Source organism: Ursus arctos, unplaced genomic scaffold, assembly GCF_023065955.2.
Source record: "Ursus arctos isolate Adak ecotype North America unplaced genomic scaffold, UrsArc2.0 scaffold_37, whole genome shotgun sequence".
NCBI classification, from domain to species: Eukaryota; Metazoa; Chordata; class Mammalia; order Carnivora; family Ursidae; genus Ursus; species Ursus arctos.
Genome location: NW_026623053.1, coordinates 2,292,528 through 2,312,135, shown reverse-complemented (window position 1 = coordinate 2,312,135; position 19,608 = coordinate 2,292,528). Strand labels below are relative to the sequence as shown.

The 19,608-nt window shown below is 35.9% G+C and overlaps 1 long non-coding RNA gene across 1 annotated transcript in view; it reads right to left on the bottom strand.

Moving 5' to 3' along the window:
• The window catches only part of LOC125282194 (uncharacterized), a 62,994-nt gene that overhangs the window by 23,970 nt on the left and 19,416 nt on the right, over positions 1 to 19,608 (bottom strand). Inside the window, exons 3-4 of the long non-coding RNA XR_008957216.1 lie at positions 12,923 to 13,123; positions 10,529 to 10,998 (exon numbers count right to left, since the gene is read on the bottom strand). This is a non-coding gene — a long non-coding RNA (uncharacterized LOC125282194). The remainder of the gene's footprint in view (positions 1 to 10,528; positions 10,999 to 12,922; positions 13,124 to 19,608) is intronic.

Genomic DNA, 19,608 nt, shown 5'->3' with positions numbered 1-19,608 from the left:
TTTATTCTAGCTGAAACTAGAAGCTACTTCTCATGAAGTAGATGGCGTAAAAGCATTTGTGGTTTTGTATTTTTACTGAGATTTTACAGTTTTCTGGTGATAATACTATCTGTGGACTCAGGGCCTCGTAATTAATCATGTATGTTGAAAACACCTTACGTATGTTCTTCATGACATGAAACTATTTTTTTGAGTGACTTAAATGGGGAGTATCTACACTAAACCTATATGCTCTTTTTATATTGATATATACATTTAGTCCAAAAAGTATACAAGAAATATCCAACAGTAATATTTTGAAGGGATATTCTATAGATTCATGGCTTTGCTGTTTTGTGAGAAAAGATTTTCCCTTTTTAAAAAAGAAAACTATACTCACACTTCTCGGTAAGGCAACTCTGTGTAGTTAAATCAGAGAAATAACATTTTGTAAGGTTTAGAGAACTCTTTCAGGAGAGACTACAACGTAGTCTTGCAGTTAGTATACGTGAGTTAGTGTAAGTGAAGTAATTATTTCAAGTCCAAGGACTTCATGTGAATCTCCAGAGCAAGTCAAAGCATACCAAAAATTCTCAACATAAAAGAGAGGAGTTGGGTTTATACACGAATAAGATAATCAGATTTTAAAATTCCAATATAGTTATCTAAACAGTCCGCCCGTACCAATTGTAAATTGTATTCACTTACTTAAAATGTGTAATTCTACCCAAAAGTTCATTTGTCCCTATAATTTACTTAAATGATGTACTTTTAACCAAGATTTCAATTTCATTGATGTCCCTATAATAATGTGGAAAGTAAAATGGAAAATTCGAACATTTATCCCACATGGAGCAATATGGAAGACCCTAAATAAGAGACTTCAAATAAATACCTTTTTATACAATGAATTGCTTTGAATGAAACAAATTTCCAGTGTTAGTGACATATAAATGGAGATGCAGGAAAATCTTGTCTTTTACTTCTATTTTTATTATTACATACAGAGATAAGATTTTAAACAACAGAAGGAATAAAATCAAATATTTCAGAAAAATAGGAAGTTTTGAGGACTAATTGTATATGGCATTGTTTATCCATGAGTATGATCTGGTAGGTCTTTCAACCCAGGTGGGAAAAGCAGGAGAGCAGCCCTGTGGGTGGGAGTGTGGGGTAGACTGGGTGGGTGATTGGCACCTACCACTCCCAGACATATCCTGTGCAGGATTTAATACTGTAAGTGTGATGGACTTCACTTTAACATTCCATAGCAGAGTGTAGCTTTGACATAAAGGGACTCTACTTTCGATCCACAGCAAGATGGTTAATTGCAAGTACAGAAGAACCCTATTAGGCAGTACTTCCTTAGACGATGACTACGGAGTAGTTTACCTGCCTCTTGGCCACAACTTTTGTAAGCGAAAGGCCACCTAACTCCCTAAAGTTGGCTAGTATCCACTGCTTGCTTCTAAACCAGTGCATTTCTTCTGCTCAATTTCCCAATTAAATCTGATCTTTCTTTGGGATCAAGTAAGTGAGCTGTAAGTAGTAAATAAAAATACTAGCTAGAAAACAGGTGGATAGGTAGTGAAGGTAAGAGTTTGCCTAGAAGGAATAGAAAGAAAATACAAACATATTAAGAGTCTCTAAAAAGTTAATACACATTGAATGTGAATGTAACTACTCATTTTTTTTTAAACTGTGACTCTGTCTAAAATAAAAGAGATGCTTTTCTGTGTAACTTTGGGATAATTATCTTTTATTAAAAAAAATCAAAATCTGTCCATGCATTCCCAAGAACATGTACTTTGGCAATTAAATGCAGCAGTAGGGCTATCAGAATGGGAAGTATTTTAGCAATTATTAGTTCATAAAATAACCTTGATTTCTTTTTGAGTCAAGTTCATATGTTTTCTTTAAGTGGGATATCCATGGAGCACTTTACTGTGGTTTACAAAAAAACTATTTCATATGGGAATCTGATCGCCATCAAAGCATTAAATCCTAGTCAATCACTAAAACCACTAGATCTCAATCACAACATCACCTTTTAGGTTTACAGTTCTTCCTCCTATGTTGGAGGTTCTCAGAATAACAAAGGTTTTCAACTAGATCCAGGAGAACTATGGAGGTCCTCATGTCAGACAGGTAGGTAGCAGAATTTCAAAAATCACATTTGGACAGTCAGGTGCTTTTCTCAGTTTGCTACATAAATTTGCCACAGCCTAACAAGTCTACCATTTTACGTTGCAACCATGTAAGTTATATACTATTTTCCAAACTGAACTTTTAAGAGTAAAAGGGACACCGATAATAAGGATACCGGGAAAACAAACATAATCTGGGCCTATTTCAGGCTAACTGGAACTCAATGGCCACCTTACCAGGGAAGTGTTAGGGTCCTTTGTCTGCTTCTATTTCAAGAATGCAAATATTGACTTTGGTATTTATATTGATTAAAGCAGGAAAAACATTACATCTCAATTTCTTTTGATGAAATGTGGATACACCATTTAGAATGATGGCTCACCCTTTCACATCCTATGATCTACCAATCTCGTTACCACTTTTTAAAGCTGGTTCATACAGAGAAAACCCAAAACACCGCTTGTTTTAATATTGTAAATAAAAGACCTGAAACAGGGTAACAGGATCTCTGAAAAGCCAGGCCTTAAAAGGCATAAAATTGCAAGTCATTGTAATGTTGATCTTTATCCCCAAGATGATTTTGATGATGATAAAGTTTGTTATCATTCCTTGGATGAGTGCTGTATGCCAGGTGTTTTGCTAGGTGCTTTTCATATATTAACTTTCCTCGCCTATCCAACATCACTCTCAATCTGTCCAGATTTGCTTTATTCTAAGAACAAGAAAAATCAGTCATAGATAAGTTTGACTGATTTGTTTAAAGAAGCCCAGCTAGTCACCCAATGGAAGCTTCTGTGTTCAAACTGGGATACAATTCCAATCCCCACGCTCTTCTTGAATAAGCTACAATACCTTTATGTCATCTTTCTTAGGAATTTTAGGATTCCTCCTGACATAGTAGTGTGGTCAGCCTTGTTCCCACTGCTGACTTTTACATTAAGGAATTAGTGGAGACATTTGAGGCCATCAGGAAACAGAACATGATGTACATTTGCCAATGTGTAAAGAAGGAAAATGTCCACATTACTAGCAAAATAATAAAAGCCACGTATACCTAATCCACAGCAAATAATATTGACCGGAGACAATAAACCGTGGGAACTGACGTGGGATTGGAAGATAAGAAATTCTTAGTAACTGCTTTGTCAACGCCAAATTCCTCACGAACTCCTCTTTGCAGCCCAGTCATAAGGGGCTCCTCTACCCTGCCACCTACCAGGCAGTCACACGAGGAGAGATGGGAGGTCTACCCAGTACACGTTCCACAGCAAGCACCAGAACACCTACGTGCTGGTAAATATTTGTTAATTGCAAGAAGGACCTAGAATTAACTAAATCAGGGCATCAGTCAAATGGATAGGAGTATTTCCCCTCTGCAAAGCCTCTTTTTCCATTAAGTTAGTATTAATATATGACTATTATCATTTCCATCTCTCAAATCAGAAAACCAGGCACAGCAACGTTACTAATTAGATCACACCCTTTCTAAGTGATATTATCAATTAAAAGATCCGGGTATTTTAATTTGAATAAGACTGTAGGCTTAAGTACTATGCCCCACTCTGCTTTTACTAAATTCTACAAATAAAAATTTAATTTGCAATACTGAAGAAAAATCATTAAAGTACAGATATGTTCGATTTTTAAAATGAAGTGCTTCTATTATTTCAATCCACATTATTATAAAGCTATATTTTTAAAAAATTATCTTCAAAATGTTAACAAGGTTGCCCAAGGTCTACTCCTTAAATGATCTGAGCTAATCATCCTGCTTGGCCACTCCCTGACATCTCATTTCAAGAAATAAAAGTTCTAGATGAAAACACATATTGAAAACATGCGCTGAAGTGGTGATTTGAAATCAGGCATATTTCACTTCATCAGCTACACGAAGTATCAGGGATTATGTGATGTTTCTACATACACCTTGTACTGATAGTAATAAAGTTGTATTTTTACCTATATTGTGATTTTACGAAAGGATCACTATTTGTCTTCCTCTCTACTCTCAGCTTCATTCTAGCAACTAATACTAATTACAGGAAGGTTGAATCGCCATCACGTGTGATTAACTTCAATGGCGTCCCTTTCTCCTCCACTTCAGACATCCTCTCCTTTCATGGAGTTCTTCTCAAGGCCACTTAGGCCATCGGTGACACCTACAGAGAATACTAAAACCCAACTCATTATGAAAAGTAGTAGGGAGAGCCACTGTAGACAGGAGGCGGCATCTGGGGAAACCCAACAATAACAACAAAGGTAGAGCTGGAGCAAGTGAAGATTGCAGCTGTGTCCCTACATCCCTTAGCGCTATGGGAAAGATGAAGTAGGAAATGCTTTAAAAAAAATTATACCGAATTTTAAAAAATTGTTTAACACTGTTTAATCCTGTTTAAAGCATACAAGAGAGTATCATTAAAAACTTCTCCAGAAACAGCTGTGTTTTGATGCTTTGCTACTTAGAAACGTAACAATGGAAGATGTAGGGTTCGAAGGGTTTAGATTTCATGTGAGCATTCAGGGTAAAGAGAGCGGAGCACTGGAATAAGGCACAAAGAGAAGCTGGAGAGAGAGACAGCAAGAAGATGGCGGACTTGGTATGCCATGCCAACCTTAGTGGGCTCAGCTACCACCCTGAAGGGCAGCTTCTGAGTCAGACGACAGGAGAAGAATGAGACACAGCTCAGTCCCTACAGATTCAGTGAGGACTTGGTCTCAGTTCTGAGATTCAGAGGTAAAACCAGTACTGCTGTGCTCTCCGTGGGTGGGTTCTGGCACTTGGCTAACAGCAGAAGAACTACTGCATAGGGGAGAGAGACAAGACTTGCCCCGGGGCTGTATATAGCCAAGGTGTACTTGAAAGTAAATCTGTCTTCATAAACCAGTAAGAAAAAACAAACTTCACTCATAGTGGGCAAGTTAAAACTAGACTTATATCTTTTTATTTTTACATCTTGCTTTCTTTTATTTTTTAAAAGACTATTTGAGACAGAGAGCGAGCGAGCAGGAGGGGCAACGGGAGAGGGGGAGAAGCAGACTCCCCACCGAGCATGCAGCCTGATGTGGGGGCTCGATCCCAGGACTCAGAGAATGTGCCCGGAGCCAGATGCTTAACCAACTGCGGGGTGAGGCGCCCCTCATATCTTGCTTTAACGTCATTTTGTCTTGTAATGGAAATGTATATATGTTTTATCCATATCTGCCTTTATATTTAATAAACAGCTATTTTTATATAGGTAAAACACTTTGAATTTTAGTAAACTATGACCATATAAAGGACGCTTTCTCAGAGCACTGCTTTTGTCCGTCAAGCAGCTACGTCATTTAGTGGAAACTAAGCCAAACTGTAGCCATAAGCACAAGCATGGTCCTCCAATATATATGCTCTTTGAATGTGTATTAATCACATATTACACTCTTAAATGGCTACTTGGACCAAGCAAGTAATACATGAATGAAACGAGCCAAGATAAGAAAAATCATGATTGTTGAAATCTATGGTAAACTGATGTGTACTTGCCAAGGCTAAAAGGACTCGACTCCAGAAGATTTCTTCCCTGTAGAAAGTGAACTCCATGTTGGCAAATCCCACAATTTTCAAAAGCCAGGTTACATGAAATTTCCCGATTTTTAAAAGTTATTCAATTAAAAAATACTACAGAGGTAAAAACAAAACAATATAACTCACAACAGTCATTGCAATAGAAACACATCTACTGAATGAATTTGGCTTACAGGCTGCCAGGTTATGACTTCTGATCAAAGTTTTGAAATTATCTTTGGGAGGCTGGGGAGGGGAAGACTCAATTTGAAAGGAGCCACATGTAGTTTTGCAAGAGAATTTGTAGACGTCAAAGTATGCACTCAGAACATTGCCCAAGGGAAAACGAAAACTAAAATAAGACACATTAAGGTTAATACTCAAAGGAAGGAAAAGTCACTCCTTTGCTATCATGCAGAAGTACACTCACACATGATTCCTGGCTGTAAGACCAAATCAGTCTGTGAGACTAAACCAGAAAAAGTAAAAAGAATATAAACAAGCAAAAATAAAAGAAATATAAAAATCTTTCAATTTCTTATAGACAAGGACTAGAAATCCAATGTCAATAAAAACAAACAACCCCACCAAACAACTTCCCTAGGTATCACCTGGCAAACATGGGCATTAATCACAGTTTCACACTAAACTGCAGATTTTATAGCAGTATTTGCTGCAATAAAATTTGCTTAGTCTTAGCGCTAGTTGTAATTTATGTTTTGTTTAGATGAATTCATGAGTTCTCTGTACCTAAATTTAATTAATGAATGAAAATAAATAGTTTAACTTATGTGCTTGCTTTGAAAAATAGATATAAATAAAAGGTAATAGTACATGGGTGATGGACACTGGGGAGGGTATGTGTTGTAATGAGCACTGGGTATTATGTAAGACTGATGAATCATAGACTGTATCCCTGAAACAAATAATACATTACATGTTAATTAATTGAATTTAAATTAAAAATGTTTTAATAAAAAAATAAAATGTAATAGTACATTTAAAGCCACATTATGCATGGTAAGTGTGTCCTATCTACTGGTGAATTGATTACTGGAGAACATAGCAGGTGCCAATGGGGAATGTAAATATAGTTATTGACCTACTGTGTCAGTGACAAGAGATTAGTCTTTTTTTCCAGGAGGTTGTAATTAGCCTTGCAGAAAATATTCATTCCATACCAAATTAGACTACACATTGTATTTCTGTCACTGAATGTTTTCCTTGATGGTTGTCTGAGTAGAACAAATTGGACGTAGGTTGAAGGTATATCATTCAGGCACCTTCTTTCAAAAGTAATTAGGGTCTTACTCACTTGAAACCAGATAATTACATTTAATGTAATCTTAAAAGGGCCCCCAAGGATTGTTTTCCATTGGTAAATGAATGAGAAGTGGAACAAATTGACTTTCATGATCACTAAAGTTTAGAAGAACTAGGAAAAGAAAATAATGCTGAATCTAAAATTTAGTCTCATAAAACTAATAAAGGTAAAATACTTTATTCTCATGTAACCCCCAGGGGATTTTTGTCCAGTGAAAGTGGCACATGGAAGGATGTTCCACAAAGACTCATTCAGTGATCAGCTCAGCATGGTTCCACACTAGACCTCCAACCAAATGAGAGCTAGACACTCATCCCCTTGGCTTCAATTCATTTAGGAAAAAAAGCATATCTTTGGATAGCTCACTGGACTCCATGCTAGCACACCAGGATGATAAGACTTCATTCCTGACTCAACATACAGGTAGAGACCCATCACTGTCTGACCTAAACCAGGCCACCTGTAATTAGAAAATAAATTCACTACCAGCCCAAGAACTAGGTTAGTAGATACACAAAGATTTTAGGAGTAACATCATAAAATTAGAACAGAGGAGGTCTTGAAGGGAGAAAAAAGGGTTTGGTAATTATTAATGGGCAGAAATGCTAATAATGATTTAAAAAATTCAGCAATTTTCAGAAGAAATCTTTCCCCTATTTCAAGTATTTCTAGAAAATGAATCTAGATGCAGTTTTGAATAGGTTTGTATACCAGAAGAGTTATATTTGATTTCTCTTATTTTTCTATGTCTAGTATAAGAAAAAAATTGTACTAAATCACTGCAGGTACTGTCTAATTAAGTCATATTCAATAATATATTTTAGTCTTCGAATGTACCCTACTAAAAGTTAAAATACAATTTTTGAATCAAATAAAAGCTATTTTAAATTTCACTCTGCCAATTTCTAAAATGTATTCAGAAATTTATATGAAAATTATTTCAATGGCCACCGTGCTTAAATCTCTTTTATTTTAAAATATACATTTTCTATGGGATAGGTCGGTGATGGGTAGTAAGGAGGGCACATATTGCATGGTGCACTGGGTGTTATACACAACTAATGAATCATCGAGCCTTGCATCGAAAACCGGGGATGTACTGTATGGTGACTAACATAATATAATAAAAAATCATTATAAAAAAAAAAAAGAATACAGAGACAAAAAAAATAAAAAAATTAAAAAAAATAAAATATACATTTTCTTATTAAATCTATTTATTTGAATTTTAATTAACATTCAAATATGTTAATTTGTAAAGATACTTAAATATGCCAATGGTCCTATTTCCTTCCTGTGGGTGGGTATTTGAAACACATTTCTGTAAATTTAAAGGACCCTTTAAACTTTGAAAACATAGCTATTATTTTGTACTTTCAAAACTTGGTGTTGCCTATGACCCTTTTCAACTGAATGTCTTCTAAGCAGTAAGCCTGCCACACTTCACCCATGTAATGGACACCCTGTGGATAAAATCATGATGCTTCATCTTTCTGACAGCATTCTCTTCTCTCCTGAGGGAACTTCTAATGGGATGACTCTGGTGTCTTGAATGTTTTTTTCAATTTCCTTCATATGATACACAGCCTATTCTTATTATGCTGGTTTTTTTTTCTTTTGTAAAAATTCAGATCTAGAATTTGGCCTACTGTAGTGTATTGCTTATAGGACTCTCTTTTCAGCAACTTTGAACAGATTATTGAGGTTTAACTGACATACAATTAACCACACATGTTGAAGAATGCAATTTGATAAGTTCTGAGTATGTAAATAAACATATATTGGTCAAATTCTAAAAAGATATGTTGAAATATTTGTTTCTTCAGGATGTGACCTTATTTGGAAATAGGGTAACTGCAGATGTAATTAGTTAATATGAGGTCGTATTGGAATTCCAATATGACTAGTGTTTTTTGGTTTTTTTTTTATGTTAGTCACCATACAGTACACCATTAGTTTTTGATGTACTGTTCCATGATTCATTGTGTATCACGCCCGGTGCTCCACGCAATACCTGCCCTCCTTAATACCCATCACAGGGCTAACCTACCCCCCACCCCCCTCCCCTCTGAAACCCTCAGATTGTTTCCTGGAATTCATAGTCTCTCATGGCTCGTCTCCCCTCTGATGCCCCCCCCCCTTCATTTTTCCCTTCCTTTAAGAAGTGGGAACTTCAGAAAAAGACACAGATGCAGGGAAGATGGCCATATGAAGATGGAGGCAGAGACTGCAGGGATGTTGCCCCAAAGCCAGAAACACGCAGGACTATTACAGACTGGAAGAAGCAAGGAAGGATCCTCCCGTAGACACCTCAGAGGAAGCATGACCCTGGAACACATTGAGTTTGGACTCCTAGTCTCCAGAACTGACGTCATAAAATTCTGTTACTTTAAGCCAACCAGTTTGTGGTAATTTATTATAGTAACCCTAGGAAACTAATAAAATTTGCAGTCAGGAAACTGACACCAAAAATAGCAAACAAATGCATCACCTCAAACAGTTACATGATCCCCTTGCCATTGACATCTCCCTAACACTCACCCCATCCCCGTGAAACCACTGAACATTTTTCTGTCATCCTAGATTGCATTTTCTACAATTTTACATATATTTTACATAAATTTATAAGAATTCTAGAATGATATGAAATATATTATAGACATTTGGCATGCACTGGATTCTTTCAGTGTAATTATTCTGAGACTCATTCATGGTGGTGTTCATTCACGTGCACATTCACTTGTTGCTCCTTTGTGTTAACAAACAGTATTCCATTACATGACTTTACCACCATCAGTTCATTCACTCACCTGCTGACATACATTTAGATGGTTTACAAAATCCTGGCTATCCGAAATACACCAGCTATATACCTCATACGAGGGTACAAATATCTGTATGGAGTTACACTTTCACTTCCCTTGGGTAGAGAGACCCCTAACTGTGGAATCACTGGGTCACAAAGCAGGTAAATGTTTACACTGTAAAGGAACTACCAAACTGTCTTCCCAAGTGTATGAGAATTCCAGTTCCTCCACACCCTTGTCAACAGTCGGTATGTGTATTAATTGTGCTTGGTTATTTTCTGTATATTATGACGTTCTGACCTCTCTTGGGAGCCTTCAGACCCGGGAAGAGACTGCCCTTCCCGGAGCTAGAGGATTCCTGAAGATAACGACAACCTTCCCACAAGCACGTTTTCGCGTACACACCAAGCAGCGCACTGTCCGTGCCCCAACTACGTCTTACCCAGCTCTCCCTCCCACGTCCGTACGGTTGACACGTGTCCCCTTGCTGGGGAGCACACGTGCCAGGACCGCAGCGGTGCCGGAAACCGTGGAGCGTACCGAACCCCGCGGACACGACGCCCTTTCCTATACCTAAGCCCCTCTGACAAAGCTTAATGCCTACAGGAGGCACCGGAAGAGACACAGCAGTACCCAGTAATAAAATAGCGTCATTATAGCAATATACGCTCACAAAAGCACACGAACGTGGTCCCCCTCTCCCCAAATCCCTTATTACACTGCACTCACCCTTGTCTCTGTGACGTGCTACGAAACATCCACAGCAGGACAGGAAGTGGGACGAACGAGGCGGGCGCGCCATGTGATGCAGGGTGGGCAACCGACTATTCACGCTCCGACGGGAAGGAGGCGGAGCCACAGCTGCTCCCCGATGCAGGTGCGAGTGCGGAGCTGAAGATGCGGAGCCCGGTGCTTTCTCTGCCCTGAATGGGTTTCAGGCAACTAGAGACAACCTCTGCGGCCCCAGACGCACCAGAGTAATTCGAACCGGCTGAGCCTGAAGTGTTGACTCCTTCTTGCCTTGTCTTTCCTGGGGGAATTCCAAGGCGGCTCTGGCACAACTGCCTTCCTGGTTGGATTTACACTCTATTATTAAAGAAAGTCTTTCGTATTGATTTGTTTTTTCAAAAGACTTCCCTACTTCATTCATCTGTTCTGCCTCATCATTCCTTTTTGATAGGCATCGAGCATTCTCGCATCTGCAAGGATGAAAATACGGTAGCTATTTATGAGACCGCCATGAAACTGGAAAGGTTGAAAATCAGTTTTTGATACAGATTTCCATAAATAGTTTTATTATTATATTCCTAATCTCTAACTGCTGAATCCTAGATGAATCTCTTACTTTGTTTTCTTGAAACAGAACATAATTTAAACTATTTTCGGTTTTTTTTGGTTTTTGGGTTTTTTTTGTTTTTGTTTTTTGGTTTTTTTTTGTAGCTGGTCTGTGATGTCTTTTAGCTTGAACGAAGTTTTGTTTAGAGAAAACATTTCTTCCTTTATCTATATAGTCACACAGATTATAGCTGTAAGGGTGGGGGAGGGGCATAGGAAGAGGGAGACAGAGAATCTCAAGGGGACTCCACGCTGAGCACAGACCTGTCACGGAGCTTGATCTCACAAGCTTCAAGTCATGACCTGAGCCCAGATTAAGAGTAGGACGCTTAACTGACCGAGCCACACAGATGCCCCTCTTAGTAGATCTTATTAGGAGTGTATCAAATCTATTAGTCTATAATTTATAGAGAAATCAACTTTTGGCTGTTTAATACTTTTATTGACTATTTAGTGTTCCATAGATTTTTAAATTTTTATTTCTGCTCTTTATGTTTTTCTTCCATTTTCTTAGAATTAATTTGATATTATCTAACTCCTTTAGAATAATCATTTTTAGCCTTTCTTTTTTTGTATATATACATTTAATGTAATACCTTCTAGTCTAAACAATTTTGCCTGCCTCTGCAGGCAATACTAGATTTTTAAAAAATTGTAATTCAGTTCAAAATATTGTCTGTGGATTATTTAGTAATATATAGCTTTACTGTATAACGCTTGATCTGTGGATTATTTAGTAATATATAGCTTTATTTTCAAATATAAGGACATATTCTAGTCATCTTTTATGACTGAATTCCAGTTTCACTACATTGTGGTCGAAGGACTTTCTGAATTATCTAGTACTTTAACATTTGTTGAGATTTTCTTTTTACTCCAGCCTATATAAAATTTTTTACAATACACTTTGATAAATGTTCATGTGAATGTCAAGAGAATCTGTGCATTCATCTATTTTGTTCTGCAGCACTTCATATCAATTAGGTAAATATCTTAATAACTTCTACAGATCATCTATGTGCTTACTGAATTTTTTTCCTGCTTGGACTTAGTTATGAGAAATGTGTGTTAAAATCTTCTTCATTGTGGATTTTTGCACTCCACCTTTTACTTTTGCCACTTTGTTCTGTATATATTTGGAACTTATATTGTTGGATGCACACAATTTTAGAATTATTAAATCTTCTTGGTAGATTGACCTTTTTCATTATGAAATGTTTTTCTTCTATTTATTTTTTTGCTCTCTCTTTATTTCTAGTGATACTTCTTGCCTTAAAATATTCCCTATTTGACATTGGCATAACTACATAAGACTTCTTTTGGATACTGCTGAAATAACATGTTTTTCCATTCTTTAGTTTTTTTAGCACTTTTACTCTTTTCTGTATTTATTTCTAGGAGTATTTTCCTTCTTCTTGAAGACTTCCTTTTAGTATCTATCTACTACTAGTGAATTCTCTTCACTATAATTTTGTGGACATGTCTTTATTTCACCTTTACTTTGAAGGATATTTTCAGTGGGCATAGAATTATATATTTTAAATTATTTTGTTTAAAATGATAATTGCCATTTTTTAAAAAAATTTCTATTAAGAATTCCACTGTCAGTCTTATTTTTAGTCTTTTGGGTTGCAGTTAAGAAATACACCCTTCCTATAACACTAACTTGACTACTAAGATAAGGAAAAACTGAAAAGCGGGAAAAGTTCATAGTGGGGGGAAAAAAACAACTATGAGGGGAAGAAACACCACAGAAAATAATTTATTAGACAATTAAGTGACACTTACTTTTGACCAAAGTTTGCAGACTGGCTGGAATTTGATTATTAGCGGTCAGATGAAAACAAGTAATGCCCCACTCCTTGTCAGAATACCTTCCAGAATGTCCTTTAGTAGAAACTGGATGTTACATGAAACTAATTGCCACAAATGAGGTTATAGTTTTAGTAAAATCCAGCATGGATGTAAATTTTGACTCGTACTCCAAACCTAAAATGAAAGCAGAACTATGTTAGTAACAGTCATATTTGATGAAAATAATTAATTCACTTATTCATTGATCAATATCATATACCAATGAGGTGACAAAAGTTAATTTTCTTTCATTATAATTCACTTGATATATTTTTTTAAAGATATTTATAATATCAGTCAATAAAAATAAATACCGACTTTCAGGGAAGACGCGATGCAGACGTGGGTATTACATGAGAACATAAACCCTATGAGAGTGTGAACTTTGTGTATCTTGTTCTCTGTGGTATCTCTTGCACTGAGATTAAGGTTTATTTCATAGTGCTCAAAAATATGTGTTGAGGGTGCAGGAATGGGTTACCCAGGTGATGGGGATTAAGACATGCACTGGGGATAAGCACCAGGTGTTGTATGTAAGTGTTGTCTCACTAAATTGTACACCTGAAACTAATATTACACCATATGTTAACTGGAATTTCAATAAAAATTTAAAAAATATATATGTGTTGAACAAATGGATCAGTTTTTCTCTAAAAGTTGACTTAAAAACATCTTAAGGGTGATGATAAGCAGTATAATCTAGTTGGAGAGGCATCTAACAGAAGTCTGTAAACATCAATCTCTTATTCACTCTAAACACATAGTCCAGATAGTATTTACAAATGAGGCAAATCTTGAATGTCCACTGAGATTGGCTCTGTCACTATTTTTAGGGGATACTGAAGTTACCACGTAGTGTGATCTGAGATGTCTTCAGGCCTAGTTTGCTCTAAAAATTATTAACACCTTTCAATGGTATAAACCACCTCTTGAAACTTTGAACTCTTCATCGTTTGCAGCACTTCTGGCGAGGCTACCAAGCTCTGTATATATTCAGTATATTTTGATGGTAACAACAGTTTGAAAAGAAAAAATATGGAAAATAACTACATATATTTGGGTGAGAAAGATAACTCCAAGTTTAGACATATGAGACAGGCCTACGTTTCTCACCAATAGCATTTCATGATTGTCTACAGTTCCTGCCTGGCTTGAAGTTCCTTAATGTAAAATACTTATTTGGTTAGACAGTAGTGAGGCTCTTGCCTCCAGACTTATTTAGCAACTACCATAACTTTTACTCTCTTAGCATCATATTAGATTCTATGAGTGGTATAAAAAGTGCATAATGCAGTCTGTTTTTATGACGATCACAATTTTGTTTTCTGCAAGGAAAAAATAGAGATATCTGCATTTGCTTGAACATGTATTAGAAATTCTGAAACCTCATATTAGAAGTCTGAAACTTCATAGTGGGATTATATATTTGAGATCTAAATCTTGACTTAACTTTCCTAAAGATATCCATGGTTGGCAAAGCTGGGAAGTTGTGTTATGTAAAACCTTCCTGGTCTACTACTTTTGGGTTAAATTGAGAGTGTTATCACCCATCCTTGGAAAGAGAAAAGTTTCCTCCCCCCCCCCCCCAGAAAAACCGGATTACTTTAACCTTTACAAATGTAAAATAATGCCACCTAAAGGAGCTTCACTGATACAAAACAGAGTTTAGCATGCAGAATCTACTTTCACGTGAAAAACAGAGCAAAGAAACTATAGTCTGAGTCCTTCACCACTACTTCCGTGGAATAATGGAAAGATCACAGGATTTTGAATGAGATAAATCTGCATTTGAGTCATGTTTGTGAATTAGCACAGGTTTCTTAGTTTCTCACCTACAAAATGGCCTTAATAATGTCGCCACAGAGCATTCTTGTGAAGATTAAATAAGAGAATGCATGTGAAAGCTCTCAGCAATTAGATTTTCAGTAAAAATGAAGTCTAGTCTTCTGTTGTTCTTATAGTTGTTTCCACAGAGTTTAACAGAAATTGTCTTTCGTTTCATACATTAGCTTTGTCTTTCTATTGGGTTAACATATAATTGAGGAAATGGCCAAGAGTTCCGTGGAAAAAAATCACTAACCATCAGGGAAATGCAAATCAAAACCACAATGAGATATTACTTCACATCTGTTAGAATGGCTGTCATCAAAAAGAAAAGAGGTAACAAGTGTTGGTGAGGATGTGGAGGAAAGGGAAGCCCCCCATACACTGTTGGCAGGAATGTAAATTGGTTCAAACACTATGGGAAACAGTTTAGAGTTTTCTCAAAAAACTAGAAATAGAACTACCATATGATCCAGCAATTCCACTTCTGGCATGCAGCCAAAGGAAATGAAATCTCTATCTTAAAGAGATATTTGCACCCTGTGTTCATAGCATCCTTATTTACAATAACCAAGATATAGAAACAGCCTAAGCGGGGCGCCTGGGTGGCACAGCGGTTAAGCGTCTGCCTTCGGCTCAGGGCGTGATCCCGGCATTATGGGATCGAGCCCCACATCAGGCTCCTCTGCTATGAGCCTGCTTCTTCCTCTCCCACTCCCCCTGCTTGTGTTCCCTCTCTCGCTGGCTGTCTCTATCTCTGTCAAATAAATAAATAAAATCTTTAAAAAAAAAAAAAAAAAAAAGAAACAGCCTAAGCAATGAGAGATGAATGGATAGAAAAATAGCAAATATACATATATATATTTATATATTCCATATATATATTCCATATAAATAGATGAATGGATAGAAAAATAGCAAATATTCCATATATATGGAATATATATATACATTTATATGGAATATATATATATTCCATATAAATTGATCAATGTGGAATATTATGCAAACATAAAAAGGAAAGAAATCTTGCCATGGATGAAAACCTATATGGACTTTGAGGACATTATGCTAAGTAAAATAAATCAGACAGGGAAAAACAAATACTCACATGTGTAATCTGAAAAAGCCAAATTCAGAATCAGAGAATAGAATGGTGGTTGCCACAGGATGGGAAATGGGAAGAGTTGGTCAAGGAGTACAGACTTCTAGTTATAAGATTAATAAATTCTGGGCATCTAATGATGATTACAGTTAGCAACACTGTGTTATACACTTCAAAGTTGCTAAGAGAGTAGATCTTAAGTGTTCTCACCAAAAAAAACAAAATGGTAATTATGTGACATAATGGAGGTGTTAACTAACTTTAGTATAGTAGTCATTTCACAAAATATGTGTTCAAACAATCACCTTGTACATCTTAACCTTATACAATGTTATATGTCAATTATATCTCAATACAGTTGGAAAAAATATCCTTGAGGACAATAATAAGGTCTTAGTCTTCTCCTTAGTACCAGTTTTCAGTCAGTTATAACACTGTGGTCTGGAAATACTACTTACCAGTTTGAGAAATAGACTGGTTCTCTCATTGTTTCATTTATGCCTATCTGCCTATCTATCATCTATCCATCCATCCATCCCAGATCTTCTATACCTGATATGGATACAAATGACTTCAATATTTCTGTATTTATTGTTAAATTTGGTATTTTATTCCTTACATACTTGAACAAAATTATAGTAAGTGCTATATAAATAGTAGATGCCATTATTATAGCTCACTCAGTAAATACTTCATTTTACAATAATTCATTCAAAAAATTATAGGAGAAAAGATATAAATTTCTTCTGAAAACATGGTTAAAATCAAAACTCAAGTTCTAAGCTGATAAAATTCTTAGTAGTAACAATAAAGCTGACAATACTTACTCAACCAGGAAAGTAGTTGACTTATCCCAATCTTACTCAAAGATTTCTGTTAGGTGACTTTAAATATCTCTTCTCATATACAAAAATGTGTACCTCATTTAACTGAGATAAAGATGCTTTCAATTTCCGTTTATAAAATAATGGCCCTAAAGACTTTAAAACAAATAGTTAACACCAGTATGATTTATGGTGGGGATTTCAACAAAACTCCATCACAGATAAAGGTCAAAGTGATAAACTTATATTCCTAATGACAGAGAGTTCCAGAAACAGAGGTAAATCCAAGGTCTGTATACATAATCATGGAATGATAATGTGCTAGAGAACACCTGCATTATAACTCTGGCAGAAACCCTGCATCCCAAATGGCTAAGCAGGGAGCAGAGAATGAAAAGATGTTGATCACAACATAGTTACCAACACTCCCTTCACTGCCCCCCCCCCAACAAAAAAAAAGGAGTAATCCAGATTTATCAGGCAGTCATGGACATTTTTTTTAAAGGAAGTTTTTTGTTTTTTGTTTTTAATTTATTTATATTGCATTTTCTTTTAATTTCTGGAAGGATGAATGCACTTACAATAAGTTTTAGCAAACATATGATATTTGTAATGAAATGGAAATAAGTAATCTTGACAGAATTGAGAAGTTAAGATTTTTAATAAATCAAAACTTCTAAGTTAGAAATAATACGTCTTGTTTCTGTGATAACATAACCTCTACTTATTCTCATTTTCTTTTCTGTCTTCTTTGTGTAGACCACTCATTATACACATTGGCATTAGCCAGGTGTGTCTTCTTCCCTTGACTACTTGTTTTTCCCATTCTGTGGATTTAACACTTTAGCCATATGTGTGTGTGTGTGTGTGTGTGTCTATACATACAGATATAGAATATATCAGAATCCAGTGTCTCTGTAAGGTATCATTCACAATGTTGGATATAATCCCATATTATTAGCTATACAAAGAAACCTTAAAATGTAACTAATACTCAGAATAAAAGGCAATCAATGAACAACTCTATAAATATACTAAAAACCACTAAATTATAGACTTTAAATGATAAATTCTATCATATGAGTAATTTCTCAAACTATTTCAGCAATAACAAGCAATCACTGGGGTTTCTGAGATGATGCATATGTAATTAGCAGACAAGATTTTAAAAGCATTTATAATAACTAGGCTCAGTATGTAAATTAAAATACACACATAATGATTAAACACATAAATCTTAGCAGATAAACTGAAATGTTCATTGAAGAACCAAATGGAAATTCTAGAAAAAAGTATAGATACATAGATCTTATGTATATGTATACTCCATGTACTTATATCTACATTTATAACTATCTCTAGTAAAGTTTTCAACCATAATCATTCTCTACTTGAGACTTCTGTAATAGACACAAGGGTCCAATGGCCATCTTCACTTTGTCTCATATGCACCTTGAAGTCAACACATTTAAAACTGAGCTTAACATCTTGTCTAAAACTCCACCTTCTGTATACGTCCACAGAAACAGCAGATTCCACCCATCCCATCCAATATGGAAACTGAGATTTACCTTTGATCTCACATTTTTCTTCTCCACTCACATCTAAACAATCACCCAGTGCACACAGATTTTACTTTCTTAGTTTCCCTTTTCTTTCTTCTGCATCACTACTAGATCTATCATGGGTAATTGGGGGGAAATCTCCTTTGTTCTCTTCTGCGTCTGGTCTTATTTCTTTAAATCCATTCTCTAAACAAAGCATAGTTACAAACTGAAATATAACTATACTACGGTTATGATCAGGTATTTTCAATGACTCTACATATCCTTTGAATTAACTCCAATCTTCCTATATTATGTGCAAAAGAGAAGATACTTCCACATCCCCTTCTTCAACTGGAAGAAAAAGATGGGAAAGGGAAATTTTAACTTTAAATCAACTAGGAATCTTGACTATTTTATGGGACTGGGCATTTTAATAATTGAAGGAACTGACTGGAAAAATCATGAGGGAAACTCCATCTGAGTTTCAGCTGGAGAAAAGAGAAATGATTAGCCTCATCAAATGAATATAAAGAATAATAAGAGGAGGATCAGGGTCATGTATACTTTCATTCCAAGGAGGATGGATTTGATACACTAGTTATATGTGCAATTTTTTATACTCGATACAAGCTCTGTACTTCATGTTCAATAAAAAAAAGAGAAAGAAAAGCTTTATCCTCAGTTTAGAATGCCCTATCTTCTCCTTCTGCCTTACTTGAATAATTACTCTTCATTCTTTAAAACACAAGTGGTGATTTTACTTAGCAATTCCTGATTATTCAAATCTTAGTTTGTATTCTGCATCCTTGTTCCCGTCATACCCCTTGATCTACACATGCCATCATCCTTACAGTATTGGATTTTGACTATGTGTTTTGTTCTGACTATTCCATGAATTCTTTAAAGTCAGAGAATATGGCCCATTCATCTTTGTGTTTTCAAAACTGCAAACTGGACCTGAAATATTAGGTTATCGATAAATAAATGAAATGATGTTGCAGAGAAGGAGAGACAAACGGAACTATCAACAACAATAGAGAAGTAGGTATGATTATTTTTGAGAGGGGATGAAGAACTCCATCTGGGGAAGTTCATACTGGAATGGCAAAAGATCGTTTTTAAAAATAGAGCTTCCTACAGACCTAATAAGCACTAATTGAAGTTAAAACAGCACAAAAAGCTAGTTAGCACAATATCATTGGGATGCTTTGAAATTGCACTCTCTTTAGATACAGGAATCTGAACTGGAAAGTCTGGGAGTTACAAAAAATAGAAGGTATGGTCCCTTCACTCCTTAACATCTCTGTAACCATGCACCAC